This window comes from Xiphophorus maculatus, chromosome 2 (genome assembly GCF_002775205.1).
Source record: "Xiphophorus maculatus strain JP 163 A chromosome 2, X_maculatus-5.0-male, whole genome shotgun sequence".
Lineage (NCBI taxonomy): Eukaryota > Metazoa > Chordata > Actinopteri > Cyprinodontiformes > Poeciliidae > Xiphophorus > Xiphophorus maculatus.
In genome coordinates this window covers 21,345,506-21,367,517 of record NC_036444.1, presented here as the reverse complement: position 1 = coordinate 21,367,517, position 22,012 = coordinate 21,345,506, and the positions used below count along the sequence as shown (strand labels likewise).

The 22,012-nt window shown below is 40.4% G+C and overlaps 1 protein-coding gene across 2 annotated transcripts in view; it reads right to left on the bottom strand.

Moving 5' to 3' along the window:
• Positions 1-16,763, bottom strand: part of LOC102237329 (contactin-1a-like) — a 70,900-nt gene extending 54,137 nt beyond the window's left edge. For both annotated transcript variants that reach the window (XM_023352718.1, XM_023352731.1), the window contains exons 1-2: positions 16,615-16,763; positions 12,496-12,588 (exon numbers count right to left, since the gene is read on the bottom strand). The gene's annotated coding sequence lies outside the window, so the exon portion shown is untranslated. The remainder of the gene's footprint in view (positions 1-12,495; positions 12,589-16,614) is intronic.
• Between the last annotated feature and the right edge of the window lie 5,249 nt (positions 16,764-22,012).

Here is a 22,012-nt window from a genome sequence, read left to right as displayed (position 1 = left end):
GAACGACGGAAGGCGTCTATAAGAACAAGTTTTCAAATATTGCCACATTTTTAGTCTGGATTTCGACAAGTTCATTGTAACATAAGAGCTTCACTACGGCTTTCTGTTTAGCGTTGCAATCCCAAGTGTTTAGCAGTCTGTAACAGGTGTGCTTCAAGAACTGTCATGTATGTAGCTCTAGTCATGTTCCAGTCACTGGTGTATCATCCCATACAGCTTTCAATCTATACAGATTTAAATAGATAAATAATGAAAGTCCCATGTCATTCCCCCGCCTCTTTACAAATATACACTCATTTCTGTTGGCTAATCACTTAAAATTCATGTAAAATGTTCAGGAAGGTGTTTGTAATGTAACAATTGCATCTTATACTTATTACTTACGTAGTACAAGCAAAGCAAGAAAAAAAATAATGCCCTTCAAGCAGATATGAGGGAAAATTTGCCATTGCAAATAAACTTAGTAGGCTAATAGTCTAATCAAGGTGCGTTTGACTGCAGGGAATGCTGCTCTTTTGAATCTGATTAGGACTCAAAATAAACATTGCCCTTTCGGTTTATTTCCTATATAAACTGGAACCCGCCGCACTGCCTCACTTGTAGATTTGAATGGAAACCTTGCAGTTTTAGTTGAACAGAGAGCAGCGTCCTGATCTGCTCACGCTCTGAGGAATATTTTAACTTGACGAATCCTTTGTGGCTCCTCGTTATGCCATTTCTTCAATCCGGCAGCGGCCCTGTTCGCCAAGAGCAGTGTTGACCAGTTTTTAAGTTCAATACACACCAAGCCCTGCGGAGGTTTGCTTGCCTCTGTTTTATATTTCAATAATTCCCTGCTAGGCAGAAGTGAATAGGATGAAAACTCATTTCAGAACATGAAAAAAGAGAAACGAATCCCTTGCCTCTTGCGAAACAGCACTGGCACGGAGACGCACTGCCTGCTACGTCTGAAGCACTACGAGAGAATCGGAAGGAGACGTTAAATGGAGCTTTAAGAATCATTGAAGCACATGGCAGGCGCTGAGTTGTTTACTTTTCTAACTTATTACTAACTGCACCATTACAGTAACTCCAGCTCAGTGAATCCCAAATGAAATATCACATTTCCAGGGTGAGCAGGATTCCAGACACCCTATGATCTTACTGATAAATAAGTAATTAAGCGGCGTGTGAGCAAATGTATTCAACACAAAATATCGCTCCTCGTATAAGAAGATCAGAGATCTCTGAAATCTCTCCAGAGGCACTTTAGGACCGAGGAGTTCAAACAAGAGACACCGCCTCCAAAGTTTAAAGCCGACACGACAAAGCTCAGCTTCGTGAACCAATCGACTGACACACTGTATTAGTGCGTGTCGTGCTTTTAAGCAGCCGCATGCATATTCATGCATACCCATCAGGAGGCCTCACTCTTACTTTTGGCCCTGCAGGCTCAGCAGTCATTTCATTTGGGTGCATTTATGTGTAAAATAATAATCGCCTTTTATTTGGCTCTTATATCGTTTGAGAAGAATTTTGCTGTCAGGGTAGGCTCTTACTCTAAATGTTAGAAACCCAATCTTGTTACTATGCAGCGCTGTGAAAAAGGATTTGCTTTCCTAACAGATTTCTTCTGACACTGACACAAATTAGCAAACTGTGGCAATCAGTTATTTACGTGTCCTATACTTGAGGGGAATTAAAAGATATATATTTTTCAGTAGAAAAGTCAAATTTACACACACTAGAGGGTTTCTGAGTCATTCAGAGGTCAGCTTTGGGTTATTGTCCACCCGCGTCACCCAAGAGTGATTTAGCTTAATGTCACAAACTACTTGTGGGATTTTTTTCTGCAGGATTTTCGTCAATGCACCCTAGCAGGACCAGACTATTATACTACATCTACTGTTTTACTGTTATTATTATGATGCTATTTTTTCTGAAATGCAGTGTTAGTTTTAGCTGTACCAGCTTGAGTCCCCCCCCCCTTTTTTTTTTTAGCCAGTCTCTTTGCTGGTTTGTCTCTGACTGAGGTAAGTCAGTGCTTCAGATGTTGCTCTGGGTTCTTTTGTGATCTCCCTTTGAGGCTCTCCTGGAGCAATTTTCACCCCTGTTCCATGTTTTCACTCTTCACTGTGGTTTACTAGACTACCAAAGTCATGAATATGGTCTTAGAAACCTTTAATGACACTCCATAAACATATGAATTTTAAGCTTTTTTTGGATTTCTTGGGGGGGTTTTTTGTTAATATCCAAAACAGTATTACATCTCTGCATGTGAGCAGTAACTGCAGGCCGTCTGCCACTGACATTCTCGTCTGGAACAGGGTGTCCATGTAAGCCCAACGAGTCACTTGTGTTTAGCAGCGAGCACATGGCCACAGTCAGGTGGCCTATTGAACGGCAGCGTGTGCTCCGCCTCACAATGAGAACAGTCTGAGCAAAGACCTGAGTCATCTCATGTCTCCTGGCCAAGTCCCACACTGTGATCATGGCTCTGAACACAGAACAGGTGACCCAGTTAGAACCACAGTGGGGAAGAAAAGCAGAGCGTATCACTGAAAACAAATGCTGGCAGGGGAAAATAAATCTCTTCAATATGACATTACTCAGCGAAGTCATTTAAGGACCCGCTGATGTTTGGAAGCTCTCTGGATTTGGGATAACAAGATTATCACTTTGCATAAGAAAATCATCTCTTCACTGCCGGGAAGCTGCTTGGACACAGTTCAAGGGTTGCTACGACTCAGACAGCCCACGCTTCTTGGCTGCACGATTCCCTCCAGTGGCAAAGGAAAATGGTAGAAAGTGTTTTTATGTGTTTACTCTTCAAACTAACACGTTAGCGTGACTTCTCCGTAGTTACAATCTTCGAGAATTTACCAGACATTCTCCAAACCGGAGGTACAGTGGTGAAATGTTGGTGATGGAAAGTGGCCGATTTTTAGCTTTATCGGACCAGTTCAGAAACTCAAAAATCCTGTTTTATTTTGACCAGTGAACACAGCATACCAATCATACTGATAGTGACACATGGCTAGAGGTATAAGGTGGATAGAATGTCTCAAATATGTCAAATTGTTGCAACATCTTATGACTTTAGAAAATAAATAACTTTAAAATCATTGCAAAACGGAAGGAAAACATACGCCATGAAGCACAACATTTCTAACAAAGAAAAGCTGTTGACAAAAGTCGACCTTAAGACTGTAAGGTTATGTAAAAACAAAAGACAATATATTTTATAATAATAGATTTTTGAAGATTATGGTTGCATGATTCTACTTGGATAAATTATAGTCATGGATGACAGTGCGCTTTTACTGTCCATCAAAAAAGAATTACTCCCATCCCCCCTCCCTCTGGGTTCGCATTGTTTTTTGTTCACAATTTCCAAAGATTTAAGAGTAGCTTCACTCCCTCCTCGTTTTTTCCTCCATTGTGCATATGAGAGTGTTTTTGTGAGTATGTTATGGGGAGTGGGAGGGGTTGCCTGCTGTCCTGTGACACTCTGCTCTTCACTCTGACTGTCCTCCACTCAGTGGTCCTCTGTGTGTGCAGCACGAGTGGAGCTGTGGGTCGCAGATAAGAGTCTGTGTATACATGGCAGACGAGTAGGGAGGGGGATGGCCATGTGTAAAAAGAGCAAGAGGAAAGAAAAGGATTCAGTGCTCCTTCTCCCCTCCGTCACATTCACCTCTGGATGCCCTCTGCTTATAAATAATCCATCCAGTGACACCAGTCTGGATAACTGGCACGGTTACAGTGCAGGAGCTCTAATCGTGCAGCCTCCGCCACCGTGCCCTGCAATTGTCAGCTTGACAAGGGAACGTGTTGTAATCGCTGGCACCTCCACCGGTCTAGACGAGCTCTAATAGGAGCAACCTTTCCTCGTGTCTTTATTATGCTTTTATAAATTCCTCCACAAGACAAAGAGGAGAAAAAACCGTAAGATTAGGAAGCTGGCGTCCACAGTCCTCCCTGTTTTTCCCGTCACACTGATTACTTGCAAAAGCGAGCAGTCTGACTCACGACAATTGCAACAAAAAAAGATAATGAACACAAAGGCGGCATGTTGTGTTTTCTCATGCCTTTCAATAACAGCCGATCCTTTATTAGGGCGTAGTGTTGTTGCGAAGTGAAATCACGAGAACAATGTCAGCAACATGAATTAGCGGACTGCAATAGAAGCTCCTGCAGCCATGAACTCATCCAAATCTGGGTCCTAATTAGAGCTCCCTTCTCATGCATAAGTCACGCAGTTTTCGCCCCGACAGAACGCTCAGCGTAGGCCGGAAAAATGAACCGGCCACACAAAACATGAACTTCTAGTCCAGGGACATTTTTTGACGTAGGTCGTTACATCACCTCGTGTGCCTCTGAGACAAATGAGCAGAAAATGTGACGCTTTAAAGTTACAGCATATTGTGAAAGAGAATTTTTTTGTTTGTTTGTTGTCCAATTTTTTTCTGAAAAATTGTGAAGTGCATGGAAATAATGTAAAATCACTGTAATAATTTGCCCTTACCGGAGTTGTTTTTTTAAATTAGTTTTATTTCACAAAATGACATAAAACTTGAATAAACACATTTTTCTCTTTTGCTTAAGAGGCTATTGTTTTATAAGTTGCAAAATACTTTGCATATACAATACAACATAAACTGTGGTGTCCAACACTTTCTCTTATGTAACTAAATTGCTTTGTAGCGTAAATTGTTAAATATGATTTACTCTGCATTGTTTTACAGATTTTTCACTGTAAATTGCACAGCACATTAAAATAAGTCAGTTAAGTTGCAGAGTCCCAGACTGATAATGAAAATACATTGTTGTATCAAAGTACCGAAACTATATGAAAACCCTGAATCTGCATATTTTTTTCTTTTTTGTCTAAAGAACTTTTTTTCTATCAATTACAAAGTACATGAAATTTACTAACACATCACCGAGGTAAAACTCGGTGATGTGTTAGTAAGTCATCCAGTTCCAAACCGGGTCTCAATGTTGTTGGTTTTTTGTGTGTGTGTGTGTCGGGGGGGTGCGCGTGTGTGTGTTTGTTTCCTCTGCAGGTTATGACATCAGCAGAAAAGCTGATGGTGGTGGAGGCGGTCTTTTCCAGGAAGGTGTGTGAGATGTTGATAAAAGTTGAAAAGGGCTTATTTGCACAGTATCAACAAAGCTGCTGTCTCATGCAGTGTCATCTATACAATAACAGCATTAAGGTACTTTTCCAAATATTCCATAGAGCCAGCAAAGAAAATTAGTCTATCGACCGATTTCTTTTTAATTGCAAGCCTAGGGACCGTGATGTGAGCGCTGGCGGTACTTTTACCGACCGACACGCATATAATGGATGATGACTCCTGAGGAACTCGGCGGGTGGGTTGGATTTTGAGCTAAGCATAAAATGAATTAGGAGAATTACAGTATGTCTTCCTTTAACTCATAATTGAAGGAGTTGTTGGGTTTTTTGTTTTGTTTTTAAAAGAGTAACGGTTCCTTGAATAGCCCCACCTTTCAGGTGTCTCCATCTTTTTCCTCTTCTTTATTGTTTTATTGAGACAAGTGTTAAGTATAAGCAAATATTAAACAATATGACATTAATCCTCATAGCACATTTGCAATGCACGCCCACAGATATGTCTTTAACAACATAAAACATTTTATAAGACAGTAAAATAAAATATCACACATAACATAAATCCTAAATTTATGTTAAAACTGACAACAGTGAACCAGTTAATAAATCTCCAGGTCTAAGAGGAACCACAAGGTCACTGAGCACCAGAGGAGCTCAAATGTTTCACAATTAATGAGATTACAAAATTTCACAAAGTTGTCAAAGTATTCAGGTTTTTGAGAACATGGCAGTGAGAACAGGTTTTCAGTCCAAAATTTCAATTGGTCACTTTTAGGTCATAAACTGACCTTTTATAAAAAATAAAAATTCTTGATTTAATGCTAAACAAGGTTTTAATTAACTATAGAAAATTTATTTTTTGGCTCGTTTTTAGCCCTTTTCTGACACACCAGCTGCCAAAGCATTCCCTTTCTTCTTACACTTTTCCTTTTTACAATGCAGGCCATAAACTGTTACAGAGGAAGCGTACACTAAATGCTCTTCGACCTCTTTTTTTTTTCCCCCAACACTCATTAGAGACGCAATAAAAGGACCGAGTTGAGCCCATTTGAAAAGATCCAGTAAGAACATGTTTGCTGATTGAAACCCAACCTGTTTGTCATGCCTGCTTCAGCTGAATGCTAATGCTGACCACCTCAATGGTCTCTCTTCATGTCAAGATGCAGCCAGGAGCTCAGTGGCTGACCACCGAAACACGAATTCACCGTTAGAACGGTGGAGGAGCCAGGAGAGGACAGCGACGGCTCATGGCCAGAACGAGCCCTACAGCACCACCGGCTTTTATTTGTGGTTACACTGATCTAAAGAATGAAGGGAGCGCTCCAAAAGTTTTGTTTTAGTAAAGCCTCCATCCCCCCTTTCCCACCCCCATTTTCCTCCTCTTTCTTCCCTTTGCTTCATTGCTAACAAAAAACAAAAGTTTATGTTTTTGGGTTTTTTTCTATGAAGAGTTGGCTCAATACGCAAGAGCTTCAGCCAGACTCCAGTCATCAAGCTGCATTAATATACAATCAGCTCGTCCGGCAATCACAGCATAAACTAATAATGGTTAATTGATCCTGCCACGTATTGCTGCCATATCCAGCCTGAAGGAAATGACAGCAATCAAACAGGAATTTAAGAAATACCACAGCTGCAATCGTCGTGGGATATTAGCAAATACACAGCAACAACAAAATGTCAACATGCAACGTCAGATCCAACCAAGTTTATGGTGGTCCACAGAGAGACAATGCAGGTAAACACGGCATAATGGTCATCGCTGCGGCACTTACTGAGGGTCTTAGTGCTTTGTTTCCGCATCTCTGTCAAAGGTAATGGGGTTTCTCGGGCTTAAATGCACTTCACTTACTGCACGGAGGCAAATAGGAAGCTCAACTATTGATCCACAAACAATTTAGTTGCCCAGCTGTCCAGAGAGAGGGAAAACAGGACTCCCTTAAATGTATAATGAAGCTTCCCAAGAGCCCTGCTTCCTCAGTATTCCGTCCATGTGCAGGAAGACTTCGCCTCTGGGCAATTAGCCCCTCACACACTTCCACCGTCCTCACCCAGAAGTGCAGGGATCAGTCTGCTAAGGCGCAACTACACTTTTCACCAAGGACGCTTTTCATTAATGGAACAATCCCCGTGGACTCTTATCCTGTTATATTATTTAGCATCCCCCTGCTGGAGACTTTATAACTATGCTTTATATGCTATGAAGGTAGCAGGCCTGAGAAAGCTCTAAAACAGAATCTGTCGTTACCGCGAGGAGACGCATAGTCGGTTAGAATAAGAAAAAAATATCTGGATAAATGCCTGTTTTTAAGATCTATAGATGCTCCCAGATCCATAGCAACAGGCTACGCGCAAAGTCACCATTAAAAAGCCTGACTCCACTTCGAAACTCTCTTTAGAACCTGCTTATATTCCTTTTAAAAGAATGGTAAAGAAGTAGCCAAGAAGTAATAGTTCCTTTTATTATCTGGCTGCCCATCCGCCCGAAGCACTAAAAGGTAATAGCAAAGGCAGCAGCGGCTTTTATGAGCTTATAATGAGACGTACCAATAAGGAATTTTCTCAAAACATTTTAGTACCTACAGCTTTTCTAGACTGATTAAATATTAAAACCTACATAGAAGGCAACAGTATTGTATTCAAAAGGTTACTGGTAACATAAATGCATGTCCCAACAGTTGAGCTGTCAAAAACATGTATATCATTTCGTATGAACGTCATCACTAGAATACCTCAGAGAAAAAACCATGACAACCTAGACAGGTTCGAAAGAAGCCGGGTTTTTTTTCTTTTTTCTTTTGCTTAAATGGGACCGAAAGAGAGATCTACATTTTGAGTGTCTCAGCATCTGGTCACCTCTCTTTAATCACTGAACACACCGTAGGAAGGCGCTACGAGGTCACACTGCGAACAACACTCCTCAGTGGGAAAGTTGCTACTGTGTGAAAAAAACTATTTTCTGTACTAGTGATGTGTTTAAAAGTTGGTTCAGAGGAACCAGAGAGATGGGGGGGGGAGCTTCTCTGAGACATTCCTGTATTTTCCAGGAATATGGTGTCATTTTATAGCACAAACAACTTTTACCTTCAGTTGAAAATGCTCTAAATATCTAACTTGACTTAAAAGAAATCTGACTTTGCGTCAGAGCCGTATCTGACACCGCTCACCGGACGAATCGTACACCCTGCATTGGTCACCATCATACAACAGGCATATCACAATAAACAATAAATCAATGATTCGCATGATAAATTAAAACGAGCTCAATCATTTCTATTTGCATAACTTATTATTTTTCTCTTTCTACCAAAACGCAACTGATACAGAATTTGTCAGTGTACTACAAATAGACAAACCAAAGTTATGTTAAGTTACGTTAAGTTACGTTTTCAAAGTTAGACAACATTGAATCTAGATTTCACAGATTCCACAGCTATTCTTTTTACACTGTAACTAGAGTTTACACTCGGAAGTCCTTTGTGAAACAACTGTATGCATTTACATCCCCAACCTTGGAATTATATTAGACACAGTTTGCTAATTTTCAAATAACATCATAGTGAAAGTACTGAATCAGCACACCTGCAGAGTTGCAAAAACAGATGGCTCTACAATATCCCACCTAAGAAATTGGTCCATTTGGTGCGACACAACATCTCTGCTCAGTGAAACGGTAAATAAATGCTCAAGAGGCAATCGAACACTTGGACGGGTAGTTTAATTAAGACCCAATCACATTTAGATGCTTAAAACTGAGTATTTAATTAGGGGTTATTGTCCTAAGAACTTGTGAACCTCAATAAGGAGAAGTGGTTTCATTTCTGCTTGGTATCGCCATTTAAAACTGGCTTCTTAAGCACCAACTAACAATAACTAAATTGCAATTGGTTATTTGATGAGCAAGTAACTCTTGCTTTAACTTTTAGATTCATAGTGCAGCTAAAAGAGGATTTTGTTGCTGCTCTACAAACCAGACTGGACTGGCACCATGATAAAAAAAAATACTAATATTCTCAGATAGTTAAAGACCGATATTCCTAATACCAACATGAAAAACCACACATCTGTATGTCCTTTTAACTGAGACCACAAATCCCAGAGGATTTACTTTGATTATAAAGTCTAAAGAAAAAAGAGAGAAATTCGACTGACACCAGAATCCAATCCTTCCTGGGACTCAAATTCAGACGCAGTCAACAACTAAAATCTTATTAAAGACTTTAAAAAATGAAGATGGTTTAGATTGAAACAATTAAACTCAAATTGCCCCAGATGTTTCAGCACTGACATTTTATGTCTTACATTTATTCCCTTCTGGCATCAATGTTTTTTTGTTAGGCTAGAGAGACGGTACACTGGCTGCTCATAATAACGCATTGTAGATAGCATTACTGTATAAAGCTCACCACTATCACTTTTTAAAGAAGGTAAATCTCATTTTCAGCTTCATCTGGGTTATTCTTTTGGAACAATAGAGCTCTTCAGCAGTCAAATCCTTGCTCTCGCCCCCGAACCTTCTGCCCCATCTTTGATATCTCGTTGATAACATTGATCCATGTCATCCTGTTTCTTCTCTAAGTGGCAGAGGTAGACATCACTGCTTGTCCTGACCTCTTTATCGTGATGTAGAACGAGTAACCTGGTTTTCAAGGGGACATCATTTTGGCAGACAGACAAACCAGAGAAGCAGAATGAGTCGCAGAGGATCCTTATCACTGTATTAAAGAGATTAAATCACTCTGACTTAGCAAAGGCAAAATAAAAATGTACATCAGATTTCTGGTTACCTCCAGAATGTTGGTTGGATTTTTTTTTATGTTTTTACAAGTAAAAAGATTCATTTTTTTATTATTCTTTGTACCTGGAACCTTTAATACTATAAATAGACAAAAAAAAAAAAACAGCAGCTGATATCAAAGAAATCTATTCTTGGCCATGTGTTGTTTTCATACATGCTGTTCTTTATTTGAACCGGATGACAGATAAGATCAACATCCATGCATTTATTTGACACACGCAAAGTGATGGTTGATAAACCAGGTACAGAGAATGTACAATTTAAAAAATTATGAAAGTCAGCGCACAAAAAAGATGTTTAGTAAATAGTTTGGACTCCCACAATAGATACTGCTGATGTCCAGATTAGAGCAATAACTATTTGTGTATTCCGTGAATAATAACAGTTTTTACTAACCGAGTAATAAAGAACATGTGGCACAATATCCTACAATTTTAAAAGTCACAGTATTTAGTGTGAAGGTCATCCAGTAACTTATTATGAGACCCCAGTTGTATCCAAAGTCTGTTTCGCAAAACAGTTTTGTCATAAACCCCCAAAGATGGCTCCATTATTTCAGCTGCCTTTAGCAGTTCATCAGTCAACATTATTAGCAATATCCTGCACGCAAATGAGCTTTCAAAAATCCAGACTGCAGTGCAACACTAAAGCATGCCTAGAGGGGAACTGTGCAGGATAGCACCGGGTGGAAAATGAGTGCTTGAAGGTCTCTAAGGTACACAATGAAAGCCACCAGTTTTATACGATCTGTTCTCGGCACGCTGCAGACTGGCTCGTCCGGTTCGGTAAGGTAGCATGCCACGACATCAGTTAGCCCTTACAGGAGTTCAAACTTTGTCTGGCGTCTTATTTTGATAAAAGAGAGGAAGTGGGCTTCTTTGAATCGCTCTGTTTTTCTGACAAAGTCAACTGAACAGACTGAACCGCCCGGCTGACAACACCAGGTTACAAATGCTTTGACGCAGAACCGAGCAACGTTTAAGCTGTGTGTTGCAACATTTCGGGTAGAAAAGAAAATTTAACGGAAAATATTCAAACCATGTGGAAAAACTCCTGCTAACTGTTATCAACTAATGATGTCATACCTTCATATGCAATCAAAACGTCCGGATTTTCAACTATTTCAGTCAGTAGGACCCTGTTTGAAGCTGTGGATTAGTTAAACTGGGACTGCAGTTTTATACGCTGAGCAGAGATTCTTTCAACAACACATTTCCCAGTTTATGAAAACTATACTTTTAAAAGTAATGGGGATTTTTAGTTTTTCATAAATTTTAACTAAAATCCTGCCTCTTCTCTTTCTTGTGAACCCAATATTGTCCATTATCTTGCCTCCTGAGTTGAACGTACCCTTACAACCCTATTATTTACATTGCTAAATTCATACCACCACTCAGACCAGAGCAGGTGGGACACACAAATGCAAATTGATCAGGATTTTGTCTATTAGTTCTGTTGGCCTTCGGGAACCGTGCAGAAGCGCGCATGTACACAGCATAAAGCTGTGCACAGTGGGAGAATCAATGGCATGACTGCTGGAAAACTCTACTCACAAATGGCAACTAAGAACTGGGATTCTTTCTCCTTCTCAGGCATGAACAGAGGAAGAGGGGGGGAGGGTCTGTCTCTGGGCAAACACCATAGACGTCATGTCTCTTAGCCGTACCATAAGTGCATCTCGCTATTGATTGCTGGTGTGTAAATTGCTGAGCAATCAATCTAAAGCATCGACACAAGAGAACTGCTATTTCCCCCCACACACACACTTTTTGTAAGCAAGGCACAAAGAAGCTCCTCCACAGACAGCCAAGTGTGTTTCGGTAATAAAAGCCCATCCTTCTGCATGTGTTTCTGCATAAGGTAGTTCATCTGCAGAGGCTGTCTCAAAGCAAGTGCTTATACTCCTTCCTGTGTGGATGCAGTGCATTTAGTGTAATGGCAAGAGAATGCCTAACAAACTTTCCAAACTGATGCCAACCATTTTCAGATCTCAAACATTCATCTCACTCGAGCCGGCTATTTTGCTTTGACTCTTTGTACAAGATATTCCTCACCCAACGCTTGGAAGGACATCTGGAAATCAATCTAATCTGCTGTAATGAGTTTAAAATTGCTGTAATCCCGTGGGGGCAATCATCCAAGGCTTGTAACTTAAATTAAGAATGTCAATAAAGGTCTCGGCGAAATGGAAAAGAGGGTAGCGGCAGTAAAAATCTTCAAACTGATAAAAGAAAAACACAATCTCTGCCAGAGACGGTCAAAGAGTGCAGTTAGGCACACTTGAGTTCATCAATACGCGATGCATGTAGACTATATCACTAACCATTTCATCCTCATGTCAACTTGTTGGATAAAAATGTTCTCATCGTTCAGAAAAGGAATTATAAATGAGGCCACAGTTTAAAGCACACTAAGGAGATAAAATGCAGGAAGCTAGCCTGCACGTGGAGGGTTAGCTTGCTTCTTAGAAAGGTAATTTCATTCACTTAGCAGTGTTTCTGTCCTCAGGGTGCACACAGCCCGGCACGGGGATGCATTAGCCGTCGCTGAGCTTACAAGATTTATAAAAGCGCTTCACCTGACAGACAACGATGGAATTCCTCTGGCGTTTCTGCAACATTCGGGCGGAGACTCAGCCAGAACCTACACAGCCATAAATCTCACACCCGCTCTGAAGGGAAAACAAAACCAACATGAAAATCTGGGTCAGAATTCAAAAAGTGCACCGGGTTGAAAGGCACTTCATTCTCTCAGCAAAACTGCTAAGAGTTGCTGCTAGAGGCTGACAGTCAAACAAATGTGATGAAATGTGTGAAAAAATGTAACATCTCCCTCATCAACACAGGAAAATACCTGTGGAACTCTACACGGCAGACAGACGCTGATTAGTTCTGACTGATTACATGAAGAAAATCACCAAGAATCGCTCATTACCCCCCAGCAGGAAGTTCTGTCGGTTTAAATGTCAGCTCTCTGCTCTGTAATAACACTCATCACAACAACTAAGACTGTACTTCATCTCAGTATCAGTTTCTGAGGATGTATAAGCCTCACTGGCAAAAATCCCACTTCAGAGTATCTGACTGACCAGAGCCAAAGCTGCTTTTTACTGAGATCGGGAATTACAACACTGTTGACTTGCACGAAGTGACCACGTCATTGCTTTATCCTGCCAATGTTCACTCCGTGGCTAACAGGATGGACGCAGCCAGCCACTTCAGCCAGTAACATCTGAACCTGCAAATGGGAAACTGGTGGTTTTTGACCAGTTACGTAATACATTTTCTAAATCCAACTGGACACGGTAATGGTGTTGGCAACTAATATCTTTCAATTCAGGGGATAACACGGGATGTCTTTTTAAGTATTTGTAGAGAGGTGGTTGGGATTCCTGCCACTACAGCAGCTGGCTACGACGGGAAGAGCATGCAGGTGGGTGGACGACGTTGCTGACAAAGAAGTTGCACTGATATTTCAGACAAGTCTCCCTGCTGGGAGCCTGGGCTCAAGAAGTGTGACAGATGGTTCTGCCCTCCTAAGTGCTGTTTGACTTCCTACACTTTAAGGATGATATTACTTCATCAATGTTATGCAGATAAGAGGAACATAATATTGCTTCATTAAACATTTTGAATCCTCTATGGACACTTTATTGGTTACATCTGCTGAGTTTCTTGTAAATCATTCATAGGGCTGCAGCTCAGCGCATTTAGTCACCTAATCGTAGTGTAGGTGGAAAACGACTGAGGTTCAAACCAAGCCATCGAAACGGGGAAGGAAGGGGATGAAAGTGACTTTAAAAACAACGTGTCAACAACAATCATTGTAACCAAGATTGTTGGTTGTAACTACTACTACTTTGACTACTTCTAGATGTAGGAGTAGTCAAATTTTGAAACAGACAGCTTGGTTGATGCTGCCTTGCATCAATGATTTCAGCTGGTTGCCGTGGTGAAATGGTGTGAGGGATATTTTCCTAGACCATTTCAAAACTCTAAGATCCAGCTTAGGTAAACTTCCACAGCATGTCCAGGTTTTCTTGTTGACCATGTCCATTCCTTTGAGATATTACATACATAGTACAAACATAGTACACACGTAGCATATACAGCAACTGTACTCCAAACTAATCCACATTCACCAGTTCTCAAGCCTCTAGGTCATCTTTAGGATGCAAATTGTCTGATATCCAACCAACAAATCTACAAATGCTATCTAATCTATGAAGCTGCCTTGTAAACATGGACCGGAATATTTCCAACAGTTATGATGAATCTATGCTGTGAAGAATTAAAGCAGTTCTGAAGGCAAGAACGGGTCCAACCCTATTCTAGGAATGTATAGGAAAGCGGTCACTGAGTGTATAAGAATATGTTAAACAGTCAAGGTTTAACTTCTTCCATTTCTATCACTAGAAGAAGTTAAATCTTCTTGTACTACATGCTTGTGTTGCACACCACTGACTGCATCACAAGCATGTGGAATACTGTAGCCGCTCCTGAGCTGAACAGTCAGGCATATGTTGATTTAACAAAAGTATAATCTCTATTTTTTTAGAGATCTCTTTGTTAAATATCATCTTCTGAACAATTTCCCACCAAGATCAACAACTTGCACATTCAGCTGCATAGAAAAACATTTACATCACAATGTTTTATTAGCATCAAGTAGCCTTTTTTCTGCTTTAGACACATTCCTTACTTGAATTCCCACGTGATCCTCAGATGCTTAGAATATGAGCCGAATATAAAAATATGATCAGAGTTTGTGTTATTTTTGAAGGCGGGAAGGTTGAGAATTGAAAGCACATAATGCACTTGAATTTGAATAGACTGCCCTTTCCTGAATGTATCAGAGAAACCACAAAAAAAAAAAAATGATCAAGAAAATGTCACGCGATGCTCGTTTTAAAATCATTTTTGTAAAGAGAACAAAAGAACAAATCATGTATAATCAGAATTGGGATCCATTAATATAGCTTTAAATGCAAAAGATGAAATAAAATTCAGGCGATTCTCAAAATGTTAGGAAATTATAGAAAATGTCCTTTTCTCAGTAGATATCGTATATACTGTATATATATATATATATATATATATGTATATATATATATACATATATATTTTGAATCCTCTATATATATATATATATATATATATATATATATATATATATATATATATATATATATATATTTATATTATGGCTCACAACTAATTAAAACCCCCAAATCTGTTTCTATGGATATTCAATTAGGATATTGCACAAGTCAAGTAAAGAGGCTTTACATAGAATTATTAAATTATGAAGTATGGAGACGACCCCTAACTTGACAACTTTCAAACCAAATGGTCATTGACACCCTCCACAAGGAGTGTAAAGCACAAAAGGGTAATTGCTAAAGAAACTGTCGTTTCCCCAACACATTAACGGAAAGTTGAGTGGAAGGAAGAAGTGTGGTAGAAAAAAAAACATGCACAATTAAAAGCAATGAGACGTTGAGACGATGAGGAGAAAAGTATGATTACTTATGTTTTCTTTGGGGATGTTTGCCGTGGCTGGGTGTTTATGTTCTTTATGAGCTCCGATTCACAGACATATCAACTGATCAACACCTTCATGCTGTGGTTCATGAAAACAAGTCCTGACTAAGCGCCGTATGCATTTACCGTGCATTATGCAGGCAAAAAATTCTGTAATAAAAATCCATTTGGTCTACTGTAATTTGGTTATCTGTGAGCAATGCTCAACGTAAACAGCTGAAGGCTCCACATAAATGAATGTAAGAGTTTTTCAGCTGAGCTATTGGCATAAATTAACTTTTTAGAGACACTCTAAACATGTCGTTTCCCTGGAGTGGGGATCCATGTTGAAAACCTCAGTCACCACACTGATTCTGATTTGAAATCACATCCAAGTTGAGTCCAAATTCTTACAAGGACCACCGGACATCTCCGGCCGGGAATGACTTGACCAACACGTAGCAGGAGCAGCTTCTCTTCCCACTGAAGCTGCGAGTCAGGACGCGCCCATAAACCCCCTATCAGCAGAACCTCATATTATGACTGAACCCCCGATGCAAAGGGCCCGTCCCCAGACATCACAGCTCAGAGTGAGGGGAAACATGACAGCAGAGTCGAACCTTATGCATCTCTCAGCAGCAGGAGCGCAGGGAGACGCATTTTTAGTTCCTCCGTATGCGAGTGTTTACAGACGTCTTCATCTCCTGGCTGCAAGGCAGGCAGCACTTTGATTCATCGTCGGTATTTGCGCCGCTGTGAGACGGTGGCCTCTGGCTTGTTTTGATTATTGCTATATTTTTTTTAAAAAAAAATCAAAGTATATAACTACGAAACATATGGACAGATTAAACATGCACAGCCAATAATCCGATAATGCCTCCCAGGATGTGCAGGTGCAGCATCTGACGCTACAACTATAAGGCAGCAATAGCATCACTCTGCATCCGACACGACCCATGGAAAATGATCATTTTTAGTTTATTTCCCGACTTAAACGTTTATATAAATCTGCAATGCGGAAGGGGTCGCATGAAGCTCCTTCCCACTCAGCCCGAAGTAAACAACGCTGATCTCCCAGCTTTCAAATTATAGCGCCCAGCTTCCCCCGAAATAATACATCTTTTTTTCTGTTATTGTTTTTCCCCGGGTCTGCCCTCGGAGCCCCTTGTCCTTACCTTCTTCCTGCGTCCGTCTGCGTGTCCTTCACGATGCTCGCACCTGCTCAGCACGGCATCGCATCTCCGGGCGCTAAGTAGCAGGAGCAGGCAGAGAGACTGACGGAGCCGCGGTCCAGTCCCAGCGGATTGGATGAAGGGGCTGTGCTTGTTAACTTAGGGGGCGCTAGACCCGCGTGCGCCCACATGGTCACGGAGCTGCGGTCCCCGCTGTGGGGTCCGGCGCGCCTCACAGGGTCTTTCCTCATTAACTGTGATATGAGTTCTCATTCAGTTCAGTTCTGCTTCGGCTTTTGATGTCCCTGTCGATAACACATTAGTGTTGATTTTTATTCGTCTTGCAAATAAAATATGCTTTTGTGTCCTATCAGCAGATTTTACTCCATGGTTGTCGTTTAACCGCCTTTTTTTTAATCAACTTTCCTAACCAACTAACTAAGACCATCTACAGAGTAGGGTGCTGCCGTCCTGATGTTCCTTTGTGTGAATGATGTGTTCAGTTTGACTTTTCACTGTCATTGTTGCTGGTGAAAAAGTTCAACTTTGCCTTTTTCCAGCACAAACAACGCACTTATTCCCCTCCAGCTGATTGCACTGCAGTTTACTTGGGGTATCAGAATAAATGGGGCACGCCACACTTTTCACATCTTTATTTGTATAAAATAACGAGACCATAAAACTTTTGCTCCCATATTTGTTTTACTTTACTTTTGGTCTGTTGAATAAAATCCCAGTAAAATATAAGAGTTTGTGGTTGTAACTTAACCAAACTCGTCTGAATTCAGTTTATTTGTCTACCATTTGTTGAACCAAAAGGATAATACTTACGTTTTTTGTCCCTCGAGGAGACAAACGTTAGACCTGTCAGTCACCTATAATTTTCAAAAATAACTCTACCTATCCCAGCTTTATAGTATAGATAATATTTTAGTTTAATCTGATTCTGTGGGCTTGAGGTGTTGGGTAGACATAACACAGCACTTTCTGTCTGGCTATGAGTAAAAGCTGCCAAGCCTTACTGAAGGAAGTGATATGGGAGCAAAAGCTGCAGCATGAGGATCTACACTTTGATTTTTGTGCAGCATCTTTAATAATGGTGTCAAACACTAAAACCACAGCGCAGGATTATTTTCTGTGACACACTTGTTTTTGCATATGGATTTTGGTGGGATATGACTAAGAAAATCTGTTTTTTGTTTGTTTTTGCATATTTGATGTAATCCCTATAGGGGAGTTCAAATAGAATATGATTGTAATTTTACTTGACAAGAGTACTCAATTTTCTGAGAATGAATAATGTTCTATAGTTGGTCATTTCAACTTATGGTATCATATTTAATCAATGAATTATCAGCAATTGGTCTAGTTTTCTAGCTTGCCATCCTAAGTTGGAAAAAAAACATTATTTCAATTTGTGTTAACTTGTGTTTTTAAGGCAGCTGTTGAACTCAAGTTTTTAAGTTTAACCACCCTAATTATTTTTACAGTGTACATGGTTTTTAGTAGGTTGGAATGATCGCCTGCTAAAGTTTTAGGTTTTTACTTGCAAGAAATGTAAGAAATTTTTCTGTCACCTCACATATATGAACCTTTTGTGTTGGCTCATCAAATCCAAATAAAGCAGATTGACATCTGTGCCTGCTTTCTGACAAATTGGGAAAATCTTGGGTACGTATATTTGCGTAGCTATATATTCAGATATGTCTCAATCTAAATTCCCCCTCCCTCCCCTGAGTTGGTGAATCAGCAACACGGTTTAAGGTTTCCAATTACTTTCAACCCCAGACAAATAAATTGATCTGCGTGTCTGCCCGTCACCGGCCGCTGATGAGCAATAAGTGTGCGTTATTAGCCGAGGCTCTGCTTTTCATGTGATGGATATCAAAAGGGCACCTCTTACTAATTACAACGCCTTGTGTGTGCATCAGACCAAACATAGAACCACCTCAATCCCCCGGGATTAGATTCAAATCTTGGATGTAAACACCAAACAGCCAAATCATAATCTGCTCCGGCAGACGCACGCCCCCATAAATAATTCAAGAGTCTTTGAGACGGAGCCGGAGTGGAATTAATTGAAGGACTTAACCTTATAGGATGAATTTTGGTGTGGTTTGTGTTGGGGGAGTGGTGTTGCAAAGGTTCTTCTTAATGTGATCCAAAGCTGACTTTACATTCGGGCTACAGCCTTGTTTCAAGGCAGGAGTGACAGCTTTGTTCCTTTGAAGGTATTATTCTGACTTTTGTTTTTGTCCTTTGAGATAGGAGCTGTTGTTATTGCAAAAGCAAAAAAAAAAAGAAAAGAAAAGAAACCCCGAGGGGCTCATGAGAAAAAAAAAAAAATGAGTCAAAGTACATCAGTAAGACCAAGCAAATTCGTGGAATCATAAAACGAGCGGCGTAACGCGCAGCCCAAAAGGATATTATGTTTATCTGAGAGTTGAATGCATCTCAAATAACCCAGATACAACACTTTTGTTCCCCTTCCTTCTAGGCAGTGCAAATAGAGATGGATCCTGCTGGTTAAAAAAAAACAACATTGTTACAAGGTCGGTCTCTGGGGTGGATAAGAGGAACAGCAAACACCCTGCTGTTTGAGGGGAAAGAATAGGTGGCTGTCATGTATCTGTCTGGCAGCAAAGGAGGAGGAGGAGGGACATGAAGGCACGGGCGTGAAGGAGGGAGAGTAAATGTGATTTAGCCCCAGTAATCTTCATGGGCCTCATGCAAAAAGGTATAACCCCCCCCCCCCCATCAACTCAAACTCTATAGCAGTGGGAAGGGGGTTTGCATTAAGAATGCAGAAAGCCCTCATATGTGCATATTGACCTCCTGAGGAGACAGAGGGCACTTGGGTTAATGGAAACACTAGTAAGAAAAACCATAAACTCCCTATAAAAGAAATAAATTCTCCCCCAACAGTAATATAGTCTCCATTTAGTGATGATGTCTTGGTTTTCTTTTTATTAGTTTCAATAGTGCTATTCCAGTTTGCTGTTTGTTTCCTTAGTGTTACACTCTTTGAGTATTTGTATTCATTTTTATTGATTATTGTCAGGCCTGTTTCTGTCATGAGTTTTTGTTAGATTGATGGAGGATCTAAATGCAGAAAATGGAGATTTAGAGTCAAAGAACAAAAATGTACAAAATCCACAAAAGTCCAGTGCAAAAAAAAAAAAAAGATAAATCCAAGGACAAGAGACATGATGAGAAATAAGGAGAAACAGAAGGAACCAACAAGGAGAGACTGAAAGAGGGGAGCTTAAGTACTGATTGCTGAAACAAAAGATCTAGGCTGATGAGCTAACAGGTTGCAGGTGTGAGTAGAGGAAGCAGACTGAGGAGAGAGAGTACACAAGGGAACAGAAATAAATCTAACTCCAAAGAATAAGTAGACTGAAGAAAAATATTAAAACTAGAGTAACAAAGAATAACTATAAATAATAAATACACATAAATTGAAACACTAAAGTGAAACGGAAACAAGACGAATACAATCAAAAACTGAAACTAACACCAAATAGTAACAAAACTACAATTACATCAAGCAAAACAACCCGAGATCCTTACAGTTTCTTCTTTTGGATAAACACAGCAAGCGGAGCAGATGAAAACGATATCCAGAATAGCCCTTTTAATTCTGAAAAAAAATAAATAAATAAATAAATCTTGAGTCTAATATGCCACATAGAAGAAAGTCTGAACTCCACTGATTTAAACTGTAAAGGTCAAGGGTTTGGAGGCATTTTATTTGGCCAAGGAAGTGTTCAAATCAAAATAAAACCATGTATGTTTGTGGCATTGTATGTCATCGCAAACTGGTTTGTGTGTGCAAACCATTCGCCCACCGTATGGAAATGTCACTGAGTAATCATAAACAATTATCCTCCCAAGCTTCCATAGCACAAGAATAGGTCAAATTTACATAAAAATAGACACTAGGGCTTATCTGGGTGCATTCAAGTATAAATTCCCTGCAGCTCAGCACACATTTACACTCCAAATTAATCATAAATATTTTCTAATACCTGTTTTGCATCTTTAACTCACACTTTAATTGTCAGAATTTTTGATTATGTTTTCCCGCAATGTTTTTGCATGACAGTCGCAACAGGCGCAGGTATTGAGCTTCTTCCTCCGTTGCATGAGCACGCTTAAAAGCAGCTGTGGATCAATTCAGAGCGGGCCTTTCCACCCCGGCAGTAAATCAAAGAGCAGGACGCGAAGGAGTTGGGCGCGGTTAATGGATGCCGTGGCAGACGTTCGGTCGGTGCAGGATGAATTCACCGACGAGTGAGAGAGGATGGAGGAGGTGGCTGGAGGGGGTCGGCAAGGGTGAGGGGGGTGTGTGGGGTGGAGGGGTAGAGTTCAGAAGGGTAATGGGGCAGCTGCTTGTTGGGTGGCAATGATCAACAACTGACAGATAAATGGCATTTTGCTGCTTTGGAAATAAACAGCAATGCCTGAGAGGGAAGGCCAACGCCACTGAGAACTGAGAATGACCTGCAGGGAGAGAAACCCAAACGCCAACAAACTCACCCCACTCGTTATACAAACACTGTGCATATTGTGGATATTTCAGACTGCACAGACTAAAATCCGCATGGTGATGTTTATTATGGAATTATTCCGTTGTAATATTATCTACTCGATCAACTTTTTTTGCATCAAGCAGCATCTAGACTTCAAAAGCCTGTTGGTCGGTCCAGCTGCCCTGTTTCACTAGATGGCAGTAAAGTCAAGAGATGCAGTCAGTTAAACACAATATACTGTTGCATGAGCTGAATGATTTTCTGACATCAGTATGTGGGTTAATTGTTCACAGTGCCTCGCAAATAGGTCGACTCTGCATTTGTTGTTTTTGTTTTATTGCTGTTTCTTGCATTCAATTGTGTTTCATCATCAAACTTGGATTGCATTTTACCTAGTTGTATTTTTTAAAATATTTTATTTGATACAACTTTTTGCAGTTTGGGGTCCTTAAGGGTCATTCTTCTTTGTAAAATAGCTGAAGCTCACTTAGACTGAATGGAGAGAATTACTGCGAACATCAGCTTCAGTGTCTTGTCAGAGATTCGCAATTAGCACAATAACCTCCCAATAAAATTAACTGAGGTTTGAGGTTGTGCTGCAGAGATGCGGTATGAATACTTTTGGTACTGTAAGCAAAAATGTGATTTCAGTCAGTCCTTGACGTCAGTAAATGTTCAAGCAGACGTTACCCCGCTGCCACAGGGTATTTAATGCAACAGACTTCTTTGCTTCCTGACACCATCACTGTGTGACAATGCAACAGATGGCAGCCCGTTCTCTCCGCATTACTGTGACAACGTGACTGTAATGCAGGTCGAAGTGCCACAAGCAAGCGAAACAAAGATGGAGCCCCGACTGCCATGTT